General features: G+C 37.3%; 1 protein-coding gene and 1 pseudogene across 1 annotated transcript in view; one reads left to right on the top strand and one right to left on the bottom strand.

The window, feature by feature from the left end:
• The window catches only part of ELAPOR2 (endosome-lysosome associated apoptosis and autophagy regulator family member 2), a 299,011-nt gene that overhangs the window by 188,092 nt on the left and 93,974 nt on the right, over positions 1 to 16,945 (bottom strand). The window lies entirely within an intron of this gene.
• LOC120615297 (uncharacterized) lies at positions 13,854 to 13,972 on the top strand (annotated as a pseudogene).

The raw sequence follows: 16,945 nt of genomic DNA, 5'->3' as shown, positions 1-16,945 counted from the left end.
TTCTGTGTGTGTGTGTGTGTGTGTGTGTGTGTGTGCAAAATGTATAGCAATACAGAAAGACAAAAGGGAGTGGAACACAGACTAAGGTGGGTCCATAATATTCCCTATCTTCAGACTTCTATTGCTTAAACTGAGTTCTAGCATTCCTATTTGAAAACATATCTTTTTAAACTTAATCCAGATATAGAAGAGAAAACACATCTGCCACTTTCCCTACTTTATGCCAACTTCTTTCTTCTTCTCCCCAAGGAAAAAAGAATTGCTAGCAGATTGATAAGGCTCAAAATACTCATTTGGTCACATTTAAAAGTACAAGAATTCACTGTGCATTTAAAGTGCATAAGGCACACAGAGATTCTCTCTTGGCCTTCTTCCTTCTTGGGGTTGGGTGTGTAAATAGACCTGGAATTGCCACTAAGAAAAGGCAGGCCTGGCCAGGTCTCAAGGAGCTGGTCATTGCTTCCCACTACTATAATTTGTGGCTGCCCAAAGGGTGGTGACATGACAAGATCAGATTGGTGTTGGGAGCAGAAGGTGGGAGTTCCTGCTTAGGCTTACATGAATACTTTTAAAATAAGCACTGATAGAGTCTGGTCAAGATGGCAAAGTAGGTAAATGCCGAGCTGGCCTCCTATCATGACCACATCAAAGTTACAACTAAACTACAGAAGAATCACTGAGAATCACCTAAAATCCAGCTGAAGAGAAGTCCTATAAGTAAGGTTATACAGAAGAAGCCACTTCCAGATTTGTAGGAGGAATAGAGATGTGGAACTACTGGTCCCAGACCCACATGTGGTAATTAAAAGTCAGGAGGGATATTTTAGCTGTGGACATTCCTCCCTGTCTCCCGGAAAGTGAGGGGTCCAAACCCTACACCAGGCTCCCCAGCCCAGGGTACCAGTGCAGGCAAGGGAAGTCCCCAAAACTTCTGTCTATGAAAACCAGTAGAGATTGTGGCTGAGTGAGATGTGGGGCAGATGGAGTCCTAGGCACTCCTCTTAAAGGGTCCACACACGGTCTTACTCACTCCAAGCTCCAGCTCTAGGGCAGTAGCGCAAAAAATGCCAGAGACATACGGTGAGGAACTAAATTGTCCAACTTCAGGGAAGGGCAGTAGAGACAGCTTTCTCCCAGATAACAGTGTTAGCAGAAGCCACTGTCCCTTTGTACACGCAGGTGGGCATCATATCTGAATCTCTATCAACCTGGCTAAAACCATTTGCCCTACCCTGGTGATTCCCTGAGACCCTGTCCCGCTCAACTTGTGGCCCCATCCCAGCCATTTCCAGTGGCTTTTCCATACAAACAACTTTTCTTGGCTCATGTTGTAAACTTTGAAATCTCTCAAAGGTTCGCAAATGCCAAATAAGCAGTATCTTGTCTCAGCATGTCCTGTACCTCTTGCTAAGCAGCCCCAAAGCACGGCATTAGCAACAGCTGGCCTCAGTTCATAGCTTAGCCTCTCTCAGGCACCTCCAAGCCCGGCACAAGTAGCAACCATCTGAATATCAGTTTGTAGCTCATACCAAGGGGCCCCAGGCAGGGAACAAGCAATGGCTAACTTTGGCCTGCAACAGAGACCCACCAAAGAGGCCTGAGAACCAACACACCTGTTGGCCAGCTTCAAACCACACAAGAGCACCACCCAACCACCTCCACAAAAGACACACTCAAAAGGCAGACTGAGCAGGCACTAGAGCCCTGCTAATGCGAATCCTGCTCCATAGGATCAGCCCCAGTACAACAGCTCCTCCACTGTAGTCATGGCCAGTTCTCACAACTAATTAGCCTGAGGGTCAATACCCCCCATGGAAGTGCAAACAATAACCAAGTCTTAACTACAATAGAAGGGCACATAACCCATACAAGGGACATACCCAGAGCACACAGCTCAGGTGACCAGGGAAACCATGCTACTGGGCCCCAGAGGACACCTAAGACATAAGGCCACTCTACTAAGACTGGGAGACATAAGAGCCCTACCTAAGACATAGAAACAAACACAGGGAGGCAGCCGAAATAAAGAGACAAAGAAACATGTCCCAAATGAAAAAACAGAACAAAGCTCTAGAAAAAACTACACAAAATGGAAGCAAGCAATCTACCAGATGCAGAGTTCAAAATGCTAGTTATAAAAATGTTCAATGATCTCAGTGAGAACAGGGAGAGGAAACATAAAAATGGAGATACAAAACATAAAAAAAGAACCAGTCAAAAATGAAGAATACAAGAACTAAAATTAAGAATACATTAGAGAGAAATCAAAACCACAATGATATGTCATCTCACACCTGTTAGAATGGTTATCATCAATAGGACAAGTAATAACGGGTTGGAGAGTATGCGGGGGAAAAGGAACACACATACACTGCTGGTAAGACTGCAAACTGGTAGAACCACTATGGAAAACAGTATGGAGTTTCCTCGAAAAACTAAGACTTGAAATACCATATGATCCAGCAATACCTCTTCTGGGTATTTACCCAAAAAACCTGAGAACATTTATCCTCAAAGATACATGCACCCAGATGTTCACAGCAGCCTTGTTCACAGTGGCCAAAGTGACCAAAGTGCCCTGCAATAGATGACTGGACAAAGAAGACGTGTACAAAGAAGAAACAATGGAAATATTACTCAGCTATATATATATATAAAAAAAAAAAAGATGAAATACTGCTATTTGCAACAACATGAATGGATCTTGAGATAATCATGCTAAGTGAAAAAAGTCAGACAGAAAAAGTTGAAAACCATATGATATTGTGAAATATAAATCTAAGAGCAACAAACATGACAAACAAACGGAGACTCATAGACATGGACAGTGGATTAGTATTTACCAGAGGCAAGATGGGGAGGGGGAAGGCAGACAGGGGTAAAAGGGGTCAAATGTGTGGAGACAGAAGAAAATCTAACTCTGGGTGGTGAACACACAATGCAATATATATATGACATACTGTTGAATTGTACACTTGAAACTTATTGGATTTTGTCGATCGATGTCACCTCAATAATTTTTAATTTAAAAAAAGGATACATTAGAGGGAATCAGTAGTAAATTAAATAAAGAAGAGGATCGAATCAGTAGTTTAGAAGACAAGGTAGCAGAAAACACCCAATCAGAAAAAAGTATCCAACAACAATGAGGAGTTTAAGGAGCCTCTGGGACAACATCAAACATACCGATGTTCACACCATAGAAGTACCAGAAGAAGAAGAGTAAGAGCAAGGAATTGATAACCTATTTGAAGAAATAATGACAGAAAACTTCCCTAACCTAGTGAAGGAAATAGACAAGCAAACCCAAGAAGCACAGAGTCTCAAAGAAGATGAACCCAAAGAGGCCTACACCATGACACATCATAATTAAAATTCCAAAAGTTAAAGACAAAGAGAAATCTTAAAAGCAGCAAGAAAAATAGTTACCTACAAGGGAGCTCCCATAAAACTGTCAGCTGATTTCTCAACAGAAACTTTGCAGAATAGATGGGATTGGCATGAAATATTCAAAGTGATGAAAAGCAGGGACCTACAATCACGATTACTCTACCCAGCAAAGTATCATTTATAATCGACGGACAGATAAAGAGCCTCTCAGGCAAGAAAAACCTAAAGGAGTTCATCAACATCAAACAAGTATTGCAACAAACATTAGAGAAACTTCTTTAAGAATAAAAAAAAAAAGATCAAAAATATGAATAATAAAATGGTAATAACTACATATCTATACACACAATTACTTTAAATGTTAAAAGGATAAATGCTCCAATCAAAAGACACGAGGTAGCTGAATGGATTTGAAAACAAAACTCTTAACATTTGCTGCCTACAAGAGACTCAATTTAGATTGAAAGACACGCAGAGACTGAAAAGGAAACGGATGAAAAAGGTATTTATTTCATGAAAATGGAAACAAACAAAAGCTGGGGTAGCAATACTTGTACCAGGCAAAATAGACTTTTAAACAAAGGCTATAACAAGAGACAAAGAACACAAATACCCAGAAGTAATCTCACTTCTGGGTATTTGTCCAAAGCAACCCAAAACACTAATTCAAAAAGATATATGCATCCATATATTTACGAAGCATTATTTATAAAAACCAAGATATAGAGGGTGTCCATCAATGGACGAATGGATAAAGAAGAAGTTGTACATACATACAATGGAATATTACTCAGCTATAAAAAAGAAATCGTGCCATTTGCAACAACATGGGTGGACCTAGAGAGTATTGTGCTGAATGAAGTAAAGCAGACAGACATAGGCAAATATCATGATTTCACTTATATGTGGAATCTAGAGAACAGGATAAACAAGCAAACAAAACAGATACAAGCTCATAGATACAAGAGAGTATTTTGATGGTTTCCAGATGGGGGGGGGCAGGTTGGGGAGAAAGGTAAAGCAGGGAGGGGAGTCAGAGGTACAAATTGGTAGTTATAAAATAGTCATGGGGGTATGTAGAGTATAGCATGAGGAATACAGTCAGTAGTATTGTAATAACTATATATGGTATCAGATGGATACTGGATTTATCAGGGTGATCACTTTAGAAGTTCCATAAATGTCTAATCACTGTGTCATATACCTGAAACTAATATAACTTTGTACATCGATGGTAATTAAAATATAAAAAATATTTTTAAAAATAATAAAATAAAATAAACGCTGATAAATTAGGGTACAAAAGTAGCCCTTTGAGAAACACTGATCTAGGATACATGGATCAGATAGATTGATCTGGGCCACCTGCCCTTCACCTTCTCCTCTCCTCCTGTTGAAAGATGGGATTGTAATTCCAGGAAGCAGCCCTGGGGTGAGGCAGAAGTTGGGTCTGTGGGCTAACTAGATCTGAGTCTTACGAATGAACATTCTATAAAAGTGTATCTTATTCCTATCCACGAAGCTCAGCTGGAGGAACTGCTTCTCTCTCACTTTTTGCACCATCCTCAGGCCATAGCCCTTTTAGAAACTCTTTTTTTGCCACCAAGGCTGTCTGTGTACTTCATGACCTGATAGCACTATTTAACAAGACCAATGGAACAGAAAAGGGGACATAATATGATGTGACCCAAGGCCTATACCCTCCACCCCACTCCAAGGACTGCCCACTTCCTAGAACTAATTAGAAAAAGTTCAATCAATAATGCATTAGCCAGCCTTTTGAAATTCCTAATGGGTCAGCAGGCATGGGTCTTGCTGAATTTCACACTTGAGAAGTTAAGCAATTCTTGATTTCACTTCAAAAGTCAGAGTAATAAGGAAAACACTTCTTTCTTTTCCAAGAAATTCATTTAAAAATTGACATCTCACATATAATAATATCACTTACAGTAAGTCTGGAGCTAAAGTAAAAAGAACAATGTTTTCTCCCTAATAATCATCCTACTGATCTTGGAAAATCCTTAAGTATTAATTTTAATTAATGATATCTCCCTCCCCCCAGTAGTAACAGTCACATAATATGGTGATTCTGATAAAATGTTCAAATGTGAATGCATCTGAAATATTAAAATTTTAAAAGTGAGAGAGAAACAAAAGTATTCTAAGATACTAGTCTGATTATATTCATTGTTGCCTTTTTGAAATAGCAAACTCCTGGAGTCAACCAAAATATCCATCAATAAGGGACTAGATAAACTACAGTACATCCACAAAATAGTATTACATTTCTACCTTCTGCTTTTTTATTTTTAACTAAATTTTATATCCTAAAAATCTTTAAGCCATGAAAAGTACTAGGCAGATCTCTATGTGTTTTTCTGGGAAAATCTCCAAGACACATAATCAATTTTTTAAACAGGATAGCAGCATGATCTTGTTTAAGGTTGGTATAAATCTTTTAAAGTGTGTGCATATATGTGCATGTATCTGTTCGTATGTGTGCCCTCGGGAGGGTATATTTAGTCATTCAACAAATACATACTATGCCCTCTTATGTGCCAGGCACTGTTCTTTTCTCGACAGTATGGAAACAAGACAGAGTTCTTATTCTCATTGAGTTTACTTGTAAGTGGAGAAAGAGTAAATGAGTAAACAGATAAATAAGATACTTTCAAAGCAATGCTTTAAAGAAAATAAAATAAACTAATGGACAAACTGCATAAGATAAGCTGAGGTAAGACCTGACAACCAGATGAGATTGGGAGAGTATTTCAGGCAGAGAGATCATCCGAAGCAAAACCCTCAGACAGCACGAAGCCATTAAGGTGAAATATAGCTAAAGAAGATGGTAGGAAAAGTTGAAGCAGGCAGGGCTGGATCATGAAATAACTTTAAATAGTGTAAAAGAGTTTACATTTTATTTTGAATGCAGTGGATATAGAATGAAGTGGAGATTGGGCTAGGAGGGTGACCCGAAATGATCTATATATGTTAAAAAGTGCATAAACATCCTCACACTCCCCCAGGACTTATTAGAAACACCTAATATTGAGGAAGAAACTTTTTCTTCATGTTTTACTTTTTTAATTACATACAAAAATATTTGAAATTTTTAACAAAAAAAAGGGGGGGCTAAGAATATAAGAGAGCAAGCTAATGCTGAGAATATTTGTTCCTTTGTTTAATGTGCAATATCTTTTTCTAAGCATGTCCGTAATGTCACCAGTCCTCACCAGACTGTGAGCAAGAACAGTGTCATGTTAATAGCAACTAAGACATCCAAAACTCCCCAGCAGTTGGGGCAAAAATTACTTTCTTCAGTTCCTCCCTCTCATCTAGCCCAATTTAAACCAATTACTTAATCTCTCTGAATCCTAACTTGTCTTTCTGTATAGAGAGCAATGAATGATATCTACTTCATGTCATGAGTTAATAAAGAACACAGAGGCTCACTGAAGTAAGACCTGGACATCCTCATTTTATACAAAGTCGGTAGGTGATTCTGATACATACCCAAAGTTAAAAACCACAAAGTTAATATATGTGCCCAATCTACCATAATTCCTGGCTATTCAAACCCTAATAAAAAAGAGTTTGCTCCTCATCTTTCCCTCTTCTTCCCGAACTACAGAGTAGCTAGCTTCTTTCCTATTATCCATCTCATCAATTCTTAAATTAACGAAATGAAAATTAATAGAGATAAAATATAAAATCAAACATGAATAATTAAGAACTCAGTTGTGTAAATACTATTATGTACATGATTATAGACATTTCTTACAGCCATTTTTAGAATCCGCATATGCTTGAGATGAGTGGGAACTATATAAGACTGGACCCTCTCAGTGAGTAACAGCTGATTGTACTGGATCTCCTCCAGACTCCCTCTCACCATAATGGGGCCCTGCAGCTCCTGTGTCCCATACAGACCTGAAGAGACTCTCTGAGGTTCTGATTCTTCCCACTACCTCAGCTCAGAAGAAGAGCTAGGAGACTTGGGTCCCCCAGGAGAATGGCCAGATAAACACAGCTCATGAGTTTAGAGGTTCTTCTGAGGAATGAGACACAAAAAGGAGCCAGCAGATAAATTCCTTGTCTTCCTGGGTCCATTTCCCATATTCCCCTACCCACATCCTTAACCCAATACCCCAACCACAATCCCCATCAATCAACCTCTAGAGCCATCCTCGCCTCCCCCCAAACCACACCAACTAGAAGTGAACTATTAAAACTGGGAGTTGACCTCACCTGTGCTCATGAAATGTAATGGACAAGAAGAATCCTCTACTCTCACCCCACTAATTTCCAGAGGCTATGGAATGGGCTCACAGAGAGATTTCCCAGAAAACAGAAAAAGGATCTGCTGTTAGCAACAATTTCTTCGACACCACAGTGTCCTTGCCACTCTTGATATGGACCAATAACTCCATCTCTTTCCAAATAGAAGCTCATATTGCAGTTTTTAATCATTGCATATCATTGTGTTGAAAACCAATAACTTGTATTTTAGTTTATAAAATAAACTTCACTATGGGGATACATAGGACCTGATGGAGAGGAATGAACATCACCCAGAGATCTTGGACATGGAGAAGAGAGTGAAAAGGCTATATAATTGGAAAGAAAAAATGTGACATTAGGTACCAAAGAGGTTAACTGAAAATTCACTTCAATGATTATGATCACTGTACTTTTGGTTCCTGTATCTCAACTTGCAATAGCCATTTTACCTTTTTTTAATTTTATTTATTTTAACATTTGCCAGCCTGGAAGGTATAAGCAATATGTCAACGTTAACTTAGTTTGCATTTTTATGACAACCAGTGCATTAAAGCATCTTTTAATATATTTATGGGCTGTTAGGATTTGTTTTTGTGAACTGCATATTCATATCCTTTGTTTATTTTCTATTGAGTTGTCTTTTTTGTCAAATTGTAAGAGCTCTCTATGTATTATAGTTATTAACCTTTGCTAAATCCATCATCTGCTTTGCAAATATTTGTTCTAAATCTAATGACGGTCTGCAGGCATTGCTTATAGTTTATTTTGCATACAAAATTTTTAGTATTTATATTCTCAGATATATCAATTTTTCAAAATAGCTTCTAGGATTCTTTTTTAAATTATTAAGGTCTTTTTCTCCCCTGCCCCTAGAGTGCATATGTTATTGCCTAGCTTTTCCCAAAATTCTTAACGTTTTAATTTTTACATTTGTCTTCTAACTGGAATTTACATTTAAAATTTACAAAATTTATTTTCTTATAGATGGATAATTAGTTGTGCCAGCACCAATTGTTAAATAAATATTTTCTCTGAAATGAAACACTCTAGTCATGTTAAATTTTCATGTCTCCTGCTCTATGTCTGGATGAATAATTTGTCTACTCCTATGCTAGTTCCATATTACTGTGGTTTTAATGAATTTATACTATGTTCTGGATAGCTGGGAAGTCCCCATCACCATTCTTTTAGACACATTTCTTGGTTATTTTTAAGATATATTTTCACTTCCGACTAAACATTAAGGTCATTGTGTCCAGTTCCCCAAACAAACCCAAGTTGGTATCTTAATTGGAATTGTATGAAATATATAAATTGATTTTGAAAATAATTATCTTTATAATTCTTTTCATCCAAGAACATGGTATGCCTCTTTATTTAGACCTTGCTTTTATGTTGAAAATCTTATAGTTTTATTCATGTAGAGCCTTTATTTGTTTTATTAATTTTTGGGGGAGGGGGTAAATTGATTGCATTAATGGCATCATAGAGACTGACTACCTTTTCCTACCTTGTGTGACTTGCTTTGGCCAAAAGAAGGGGACAGAAGTGACAGGATGCTAGTTCCAAGCCTAGGCCTCAACATACCTTGCATGTTTCTGCTTGTTCTTGTGTACCTTTGCCATAGACATGAAAAGGTACTGCCCCTGCCCCTTCAACCTAGAGACAGGCGTAGAACAAAGCCACTCAGCCAAGCCTGGCCCAGAATTGTGGGTAAAAATACTTGTCAGGATAGTCCAAGCAAAGGTCCTATTTGACATTCCCAAGGTGCTCCTGTGAGGAAAGCAGCTCCCTACTATCTCTGCTGTGATTCATACTGTGTACATCAACTAGAATCAACCCTGCCATTTTTACCACAGCAGATTGGACCAGATATTCTTGTCTATGCTAAAAGCAGACATGGTAAACTGAACATTAGGAAGAGCTAATCCTTTGAGAAACTTGGAGTGAAATTCTGCCCAGTAGGATGCTCTATATCAGATGATAACATATCAACACACTCTGTTCCTCATGTTAATGACACGCAGAATAATTATTACAGCTATTGTATGATAAACAATTGCTCCATTTCTCCATATAGCTTGCTTGCATGCCAATCTTGAAAATGCTGGCTATTGATCTATGAATGTCAACAAATATCTACTCTCTAGCCTTTTATTTTCCAACAGAAAAAATAATAATTGGTATATTTCAGTTTTTATCATAAAACACAAAATACCAAAGAAACCTAGTATTTATGACATTTATATGTCTTATATGTCATATTTTTATACGTCTTATTTTATTTTTGTTAAGTCTTAACAAACTAGTTTTTGAGGTAGTTATTATTGTTCCCTTTTTTACAGGAAACAAGAAACTGAAGTTTAGAGAAGTAAAATAACTCATTCAGTGTCATACAGCTTGGAAGTGGAGAAACTAAGATATACATCCAGAGTATTCTGGCCCTAAGGATGGTTTCTATGCTTCTATGGACATGGTTCCCAAAGTGTGGTACCCAAATAGCAGCATCAGCCTCACCTGGGAATTTGTTAGAAATGCAAATTCTTGGGTCCCACACAAATCTACAGAATCAGAAACTCTAAAATGAGGCCCAGGAATCTGTGTTTTAACAAACCCTCCTCACTGGGGTTCTGATGCCTGCTCAAGCTTGAAAACCACTGCTCTCTACTATACTACTTCTACGAAATAATTTTAAAAAGAAAGAATTCTGTCAGCAGTATATTCTGAAAGACTTTCTGAAGATGTACTATAAGCTATGCTTTAGGGGATGGACAGAGTCAAAGCAGATGCAAAAAGGAGATGTCAAAAACTGAATATTCTTACCATATTATCAAGCAATTGCACTCTTTGATATTTACCCAAAGGAGTTGAAAATTTATGTTCACACAAAATCCTGCACATAGATATTTGTAGCAGCTTTATTCATAATTACCAAAATTTGGAAAGCAACTAAAATATCCTTCAGCAAGTGAGTGGATAAACTGTGGTATATCCAGACAATGGAATATTATTCAGTGCTAAAAAGAAATGAGCTATCAAGCCATAAAAAGACATAAAGGAAACTTAAATACTTATTACTACTAAGCAAAAGAAGCCAAATTTAAAAGATTAAATAACTTACAGTTGTACAACTCCAACTATACGACATACTGGAAAAGGCAAAACTGTAGACCGTAAAAAGATCAGTAGTTGCCAGGGGTTGGGAGCTGGGGGGTAGATAGGCAGAGAGATTTTTAGGGCAGTGACAATACTCTGTATGATACTATAATGGTGGCTACATGTCATTATACTTTTGTCCAAACCCATGGAATATACAACACCAAGAGTGAATCTTAATGTAAACTATGAACTTTAGATGGTTGTGATGTATCAATAAAGGTTTTCACTTTTAACAAATGCAGAACAATGGTGAGTGATATTGACAATGGGAGAAATTATGTATGGGGACAGGGGATATATGGGAAATCTCTGTACCTTCCTCTTAATTTTTCCGTGAACCTAAGAATCATCTTAACTGAATAAATCAATAAAAATACTGAGCACCGAAAGTACTTTGCCTAGGAAAGTTCAAAGTCAAAAGAGTGATTATTTGAGTGGAAAGACCAAAACCAGCTTTCATGAAGGAAGTAGTCCTTAAATGAGTCCATAAAAAAGAAATGGTTAGGATTTAAACAAAGAGCAAAAGAAAGAGCTGTCTAGGTCCGATTTCTCAAGCTTTGCCTAGGGGTGTTTTGGAAGAGATAATTCTTTGTCATGGATAGGTTTGTCTTGTGCATTGTAGAATGTTTAGCAGCATCCCTAGACTCCACCCACTAGATGCCGATAGCACCTTCCAGTTGTGACAACCAAAAAGTCTCCAGACATTACCAAATGTTCCTGGCAAGGGGAGGAAAGAAAGGGCAAAATCAGCCCTGGTTATGAAACAAGTGAAGAACCAGGTGAAGAGAAGAGCATGTGGAAAGGCATGGAGACAAATATAGCACAGGTATATCTTGAGAATGGTTTGGTTGAAATAGTATAACACTATTCATTATGAAAGTCAAAGCTAGAAAGTAATAAAGTAATAAAAGATGGGATTAGAAAAGTTCTCTGGGACCACAAGGCTTAATACTTCTTGGTTTAAAAGTTTAGAGTACATTCGGTGAACAGAGAGAAACTACTGAAGTATGATCTGTGAGTAACAGGTTCACAGCACTAAAATTGTGACAGTGTTGTTTGAAAAGGATTGAAATGACAGGTTAATATCCTTCTTTGGTCAGAGGATTTTAAAGTGTTATTGCATAGTTAAACCATTTACACTCAATATTTTCTTCATCAACTAAAGGGTAGTGAATGTTTTTTGGTCAAAAATTTATATATGTGTAATATATTTGATAACAAAACCTTTTCTTAAAAAGCTTATTTTTGAAAAAGGAGATAGCACTGTTTGTAGCATGTACTCCTGTTTTCTCTGTCATACTATGAACTCTGAAGGAAGTGATGATTCTCAGCTCAGAACATTTTGTTCAATGAATAAAATTTTTGACAAAGGATAATGAAATATATGGCTTGTTCAGGATTTAAGTAACATTTGATTGTATCCTTCTGTATTATCTATGTACAGTGATTATATTTCAATTTTCTTGTCTTTAGAGTCTATCTCTGGACTCTTAAACCCTTCAGCACAAATGTTCACGTCTTTATTTCACATGGTTCTCAACACATATGCCATGTGCTTCTGTAGCACTCGGATAATAATGTGGTCAGTAAAGCTCATTTAGCTTTAGTAGCAAGTAGATTATTGCCTGAAAAGATGAAAGAGGACATTCCAAATTTAGTGTTGTTAAACAAAACTTTCAAAAATTGGAGAAAAATTAAATCATATGAAAAAATAATATATTTCTAAGATATAAGATATACTTATTAAAATCTGAAGTGGACACAAATTTAATAAGTAGAAGATTATAAGTAGAAGTTTTATTCTAATTTATACAATGCTAAAATGTCTGCATTGTTAATTCTCTTGTATTAGAGATAGTCCTATTGATGCAGATTACATAATAGAAATAGAATATGTATATTTTCCATGCCAGCAATACCCTTGCTGTGATTTTGATAAGTATATCTTTAGGTATGCATTAATACATAAATAATAATATAATGTTTAATTTATAGTTCTCCCAGAAATAATCACATGGCCTGGAAAATTTTACCCAAGTGATCCTGAGTTTTAAAAGATTTTCTGCTGTGGCACAATGTCTTCCTTCTCCTACAAGTAACTGGGAAATAAGAAGCAAAAACCAAACAAGAGGCAGACAAGGCATATTAAATAAAAATATGGAGTCTTAAATATTTCACATACTTTTTGAAAGACGGTAGAGACTTCTTTAGGAAGATGGTTATTTTTATTAACATATAAATGTATACTATGACGTTCCTCAGAATATTTTAAGAGTGAGGTCTATTTTGATTAAATCCAATCTATTAGAAAAGAAGTAGGTCAAAGCCAAAATGAATAAACAAAATAAAATGATATAGATAAATACTGTGGAATTTTAGATGCTTTGAGCCAGCATGCAAAGGCTATAATAGCCCATGACTTAGGACGGAGACAACATGTTCATAGCAAGTAAGAAATGCACTGATCCAGGCAGTCAAGGTTTGTTATCCCTTTCCTTGAGTGTGAGCTGGATTAGTGACTTGCTTTTAACAAACAGAATATGACAAAAGTGATAGCTTATCATCTGAGATTATGTTACATAAATACTGGCTTCTATCTTGTATATTCTCTCTCACTCTCTCACACACCCACTCTGAGAGAAGTCAGCTGTCATGTTAAGACCAGCCTTCTGGAGATATATAGCAAGGAACTAGAGATATGTAGCAAGGAACCAACCAATAGCCAGCAAAGAATGAAAGTTCTCAGTCCAACATCCTAAAATGAACTGAATCCTGCCAAGCACCATGTGAGTGAACTCGGAAGTGTATCCTTCCACAGTCAAGCCTCAGATGAGACTGCTGCTCCATCTGAAAGCTTAACTGCAACGTCAAGAGAGACTCAAAACCAGAGGCATCTAGCATCTCTCATTCTCAGAAAATGTGAGATAATAAACGTTTGTTATTTTTAGCAACTAAATTTTAGGGATAATTTGTTAAGCAGTGCTAGAAAGCCAAAACAAAAATGGTTTAAAGTCCTGAAGACAGTCTATAGCCATGCCATCCTGAACATGCCTGATCTCGTCTGATCTCAGAAGCTAAGCAGGGTCAGGCCTAGTTAGTACTTGGATGGGAGACCATCTAGGAATACCAGGTGCTGTAGACATTAAATAAATAAATAAATAAATAAATAAATAAATAAATAAATAAATAAATAAAGTCCTGAAGAGAAGCTAAAATAGAATTCACAGCTAGAGCTTAGCATTGGTTCAATGGTTGGACGAACATATTCGTGAATTGTGCAATTCAGTGGATCAATTCTTAGGCAAGAGACAAGGTCTAGAGATAAAGAGATAAGGATGGCAGAGAAGATTGGAAACGATGGACCCAGTAAAGTAACCCAGTAAAGCGAAAATTTACTTTCAATTTTGCTCAAAATACATGCACTGTAATTTCATTGTCTAATAGAAACATTTAGTTGTACCTTAGAACCAACTGTTCTGGACTATACTTTAAAAAATCAGAGAGGAAAATGGGGAATTATCAAAAGAAAAGAAAAATCAGGGAGAATCTGTTCCAAAGAGCTTAGCCTTTAAGAAAGTTCCCTACCTGGAGTTTGTAAAAGAAAAAAATCTAAACTCCACTATAGCACGTATTCTGTACTGTAATTACTGGTTTATCTGTTTTCTGTACAAGACTATGAGAAATCTGGGTAGAAATTGGCATATGTATGGATATACATGTATATATGTATTCTAACACATATTTAGTGAATAATTGAATCAATAAATAAATAACTCTAGTAGATTAAGGCTCCTTATATAACAATGCACATTGAATTCATCAGCTCACACAGGAATGGGATATCTCAGTTTAGGAGATAATTAAGGAATTTCTGATTCTATTTAAGATGGTATATAGTGGGCTAACTCTCCTGGTGATTACAACTAAAAACTCCTGCAACAGAATACAAAAAGCAATATCTAAGGACTCTGAATATAAATAAGGGCAGGCATATTGCGGGAGGAAATCAAAAGTCAAAGAACAACCTGCTGAGCAGCTCCCAGCTTGGACTTGAGGATGGCCTAAATCCTTGGACTATGCAGCAGGTATGGGCATGAAAACTTTCAGGAGAAATACTCTTTCTGATCAGAGGACAGGGTAGCAGCATCCCTGATAGCATGGGAGAAATTTGTTTGTTTGTTCTCTATCCCAGCCTTCCCCAAAGCAAACCCCAGTGGGAGGGCAGTGATAGTTATGGTCCTATGGGTTCCTAAAACTCAGAGGAAGCCCTTATCTCCAGCTTGAAAACTCAAGAAAGGGCCTGCTCCCCGCCCCAAAAAGCATGGGAGAAATCCAGAATATTTATTTCTCTCTTTTGTGCCTTGTCCCTGTGCCCCAGTTATGGGTAGTACACAATAGTATGGGGAAACTAAAACTCTAAGAGAAACTGCAGTTTTCTAGTCAGAGGACTGGGATAAAAGATCCTTGGAAGCTGGAGAAGTCACAGCAGAGGGAACTGAAGGAGAATCTTTCAATGTGCGTACCCCTGAATGAACTCACACAAGTCTTAGGTTCACCCCTGAGATATGCATGTACAAAAGAGACCTAAAACAGCATAGTAAAGGCTTTAGAACTGAACTACAGGATAGACCTCCACCCAGATCCCAGACTGGCATCCAGTGGGACACACATGGGATGGGATCCAAATACTAATATAGACTTCAAAAACTAAACCACTGCCCACAGAAGATAGTCAGGATTTGTAGTCTAAACCTAACCAGGCCGACTGCCTGCTAAAACAGCAACAACAAATCAACAATATCCAGAGGATTTTTATAGGATAAAATCTAAAATTACTAGGCATACAAAGAAGCAAGAAAATCTAAACAATTCTTAAGAGTATTAACCAGATTCCAATAACCAGATTCCTGAAAGCAGTTGAAAAACATTAAAGAATGCCTCCTATAAATCTATACTTATGCAAACTTATTTGATTATATAAGCAGCCCAAACTAAGGACTCTGAGATGACTAAACTTGGATAAGAAAGCCTCTGGGCAAAAAGAAAGAACCTCCTATAAACTATCGGATCCTCAAAGTGAGCTCTGGGTACACTCACACTCCATAGATGCCAACAGCACAGACTGAGGTCCATTCTGCTTCTAGCACTTTTCCAGTTGCCAACGCTGTAACCTTGGTGAAGTTGTGCTTAAGTAACTTCTTGGTGATAGTTTCTTATTTGTGAAATGGAGTAAGAGTACCTTCCTTAAAGGTATTTAAAAGTAATTGTTGTGAGGTTAAGGGAGTTAAAACATATGAAGCACTTGGAGCGTTCCTGGGAAGATCTCAGAGAAGAAAAGAAGGCAATTGGATTGTTTGTGTGCTCTTGTCCCTGCTTCTTCCTTCTCTGCCTTCTCTAAGCTTTCATTAAAAGCAGCAGGCACTGCACTAAATGCTTGACATGCTTCATTCCATTTTAATCTTCGAAACTGTGAAATAGGTACTATTATTATTTGCATTTTTCAGATGAAAAAAATTAGATTGACTCACTTTATCCATGTAAATACTCACAAAGATACATACACAGACACACATTACCGATTAGGTAACCAACATGTCTTCCTTTTATTTGTGAGTCTTTCTGTCTTCCCGGATGGTATTTTATATATCTGACTCATTCAATGTATATTCATTTTACAGATTAAATCACAAAGGAAAATCTCATTTCCTTTATTTTAAAGTTCCTTGGGTGGCAACCCAATGTCGCCCCCATATACCACCTACCTGGCCATCAATTACTTTTCACCTTAAAATATGTTATTTTAGAGACTTTTTCTGACCCTTCTGGTTCCAGCTCCTTTGACCTCATGACAGCTACTCCATGCAGAAATCTGGACCAACAAGGTGTTTACTATGTCTGGGAGTATGTGTTCTTAGAAGCACTGTGGGGACCGTTTTCAGTAGCCATTACATGTTATAACAGAAGCATAGTATTAATAAACAGAGTAGACTCTTCCTGGCATTAGGAAGCAGACCTGAGTCCTTTAGAATGTTTTCTTTAAAATAAGTTGATCGGTTTTTCTGTACTTAATGCAAATGGCTGTGTCAGCACTGCTGATTGGAAGCTAGTTACATGA

This window comes from Pteropus medius, unplaced genomic scaffold, assembly GCF_902729225.1.
Source record: "Pteropus medius unplaced genomic scaffold, Ma_sr-lr_union100, whole genome shotgun sequence".
In the NCBI taxonomy this organism is placed as follows: domain Eukaryota; kingdom Metazoa; phylum Chordata; class Mammalia; order Chiroptera; family Pteropodidae; genus Pteropus; species Pteropus medius.
The sequence above is the reverse complement of the archived record's forward strand: the minus strand, read 5'-3'. Positions and strand labels throughout refer to the sequence as shown.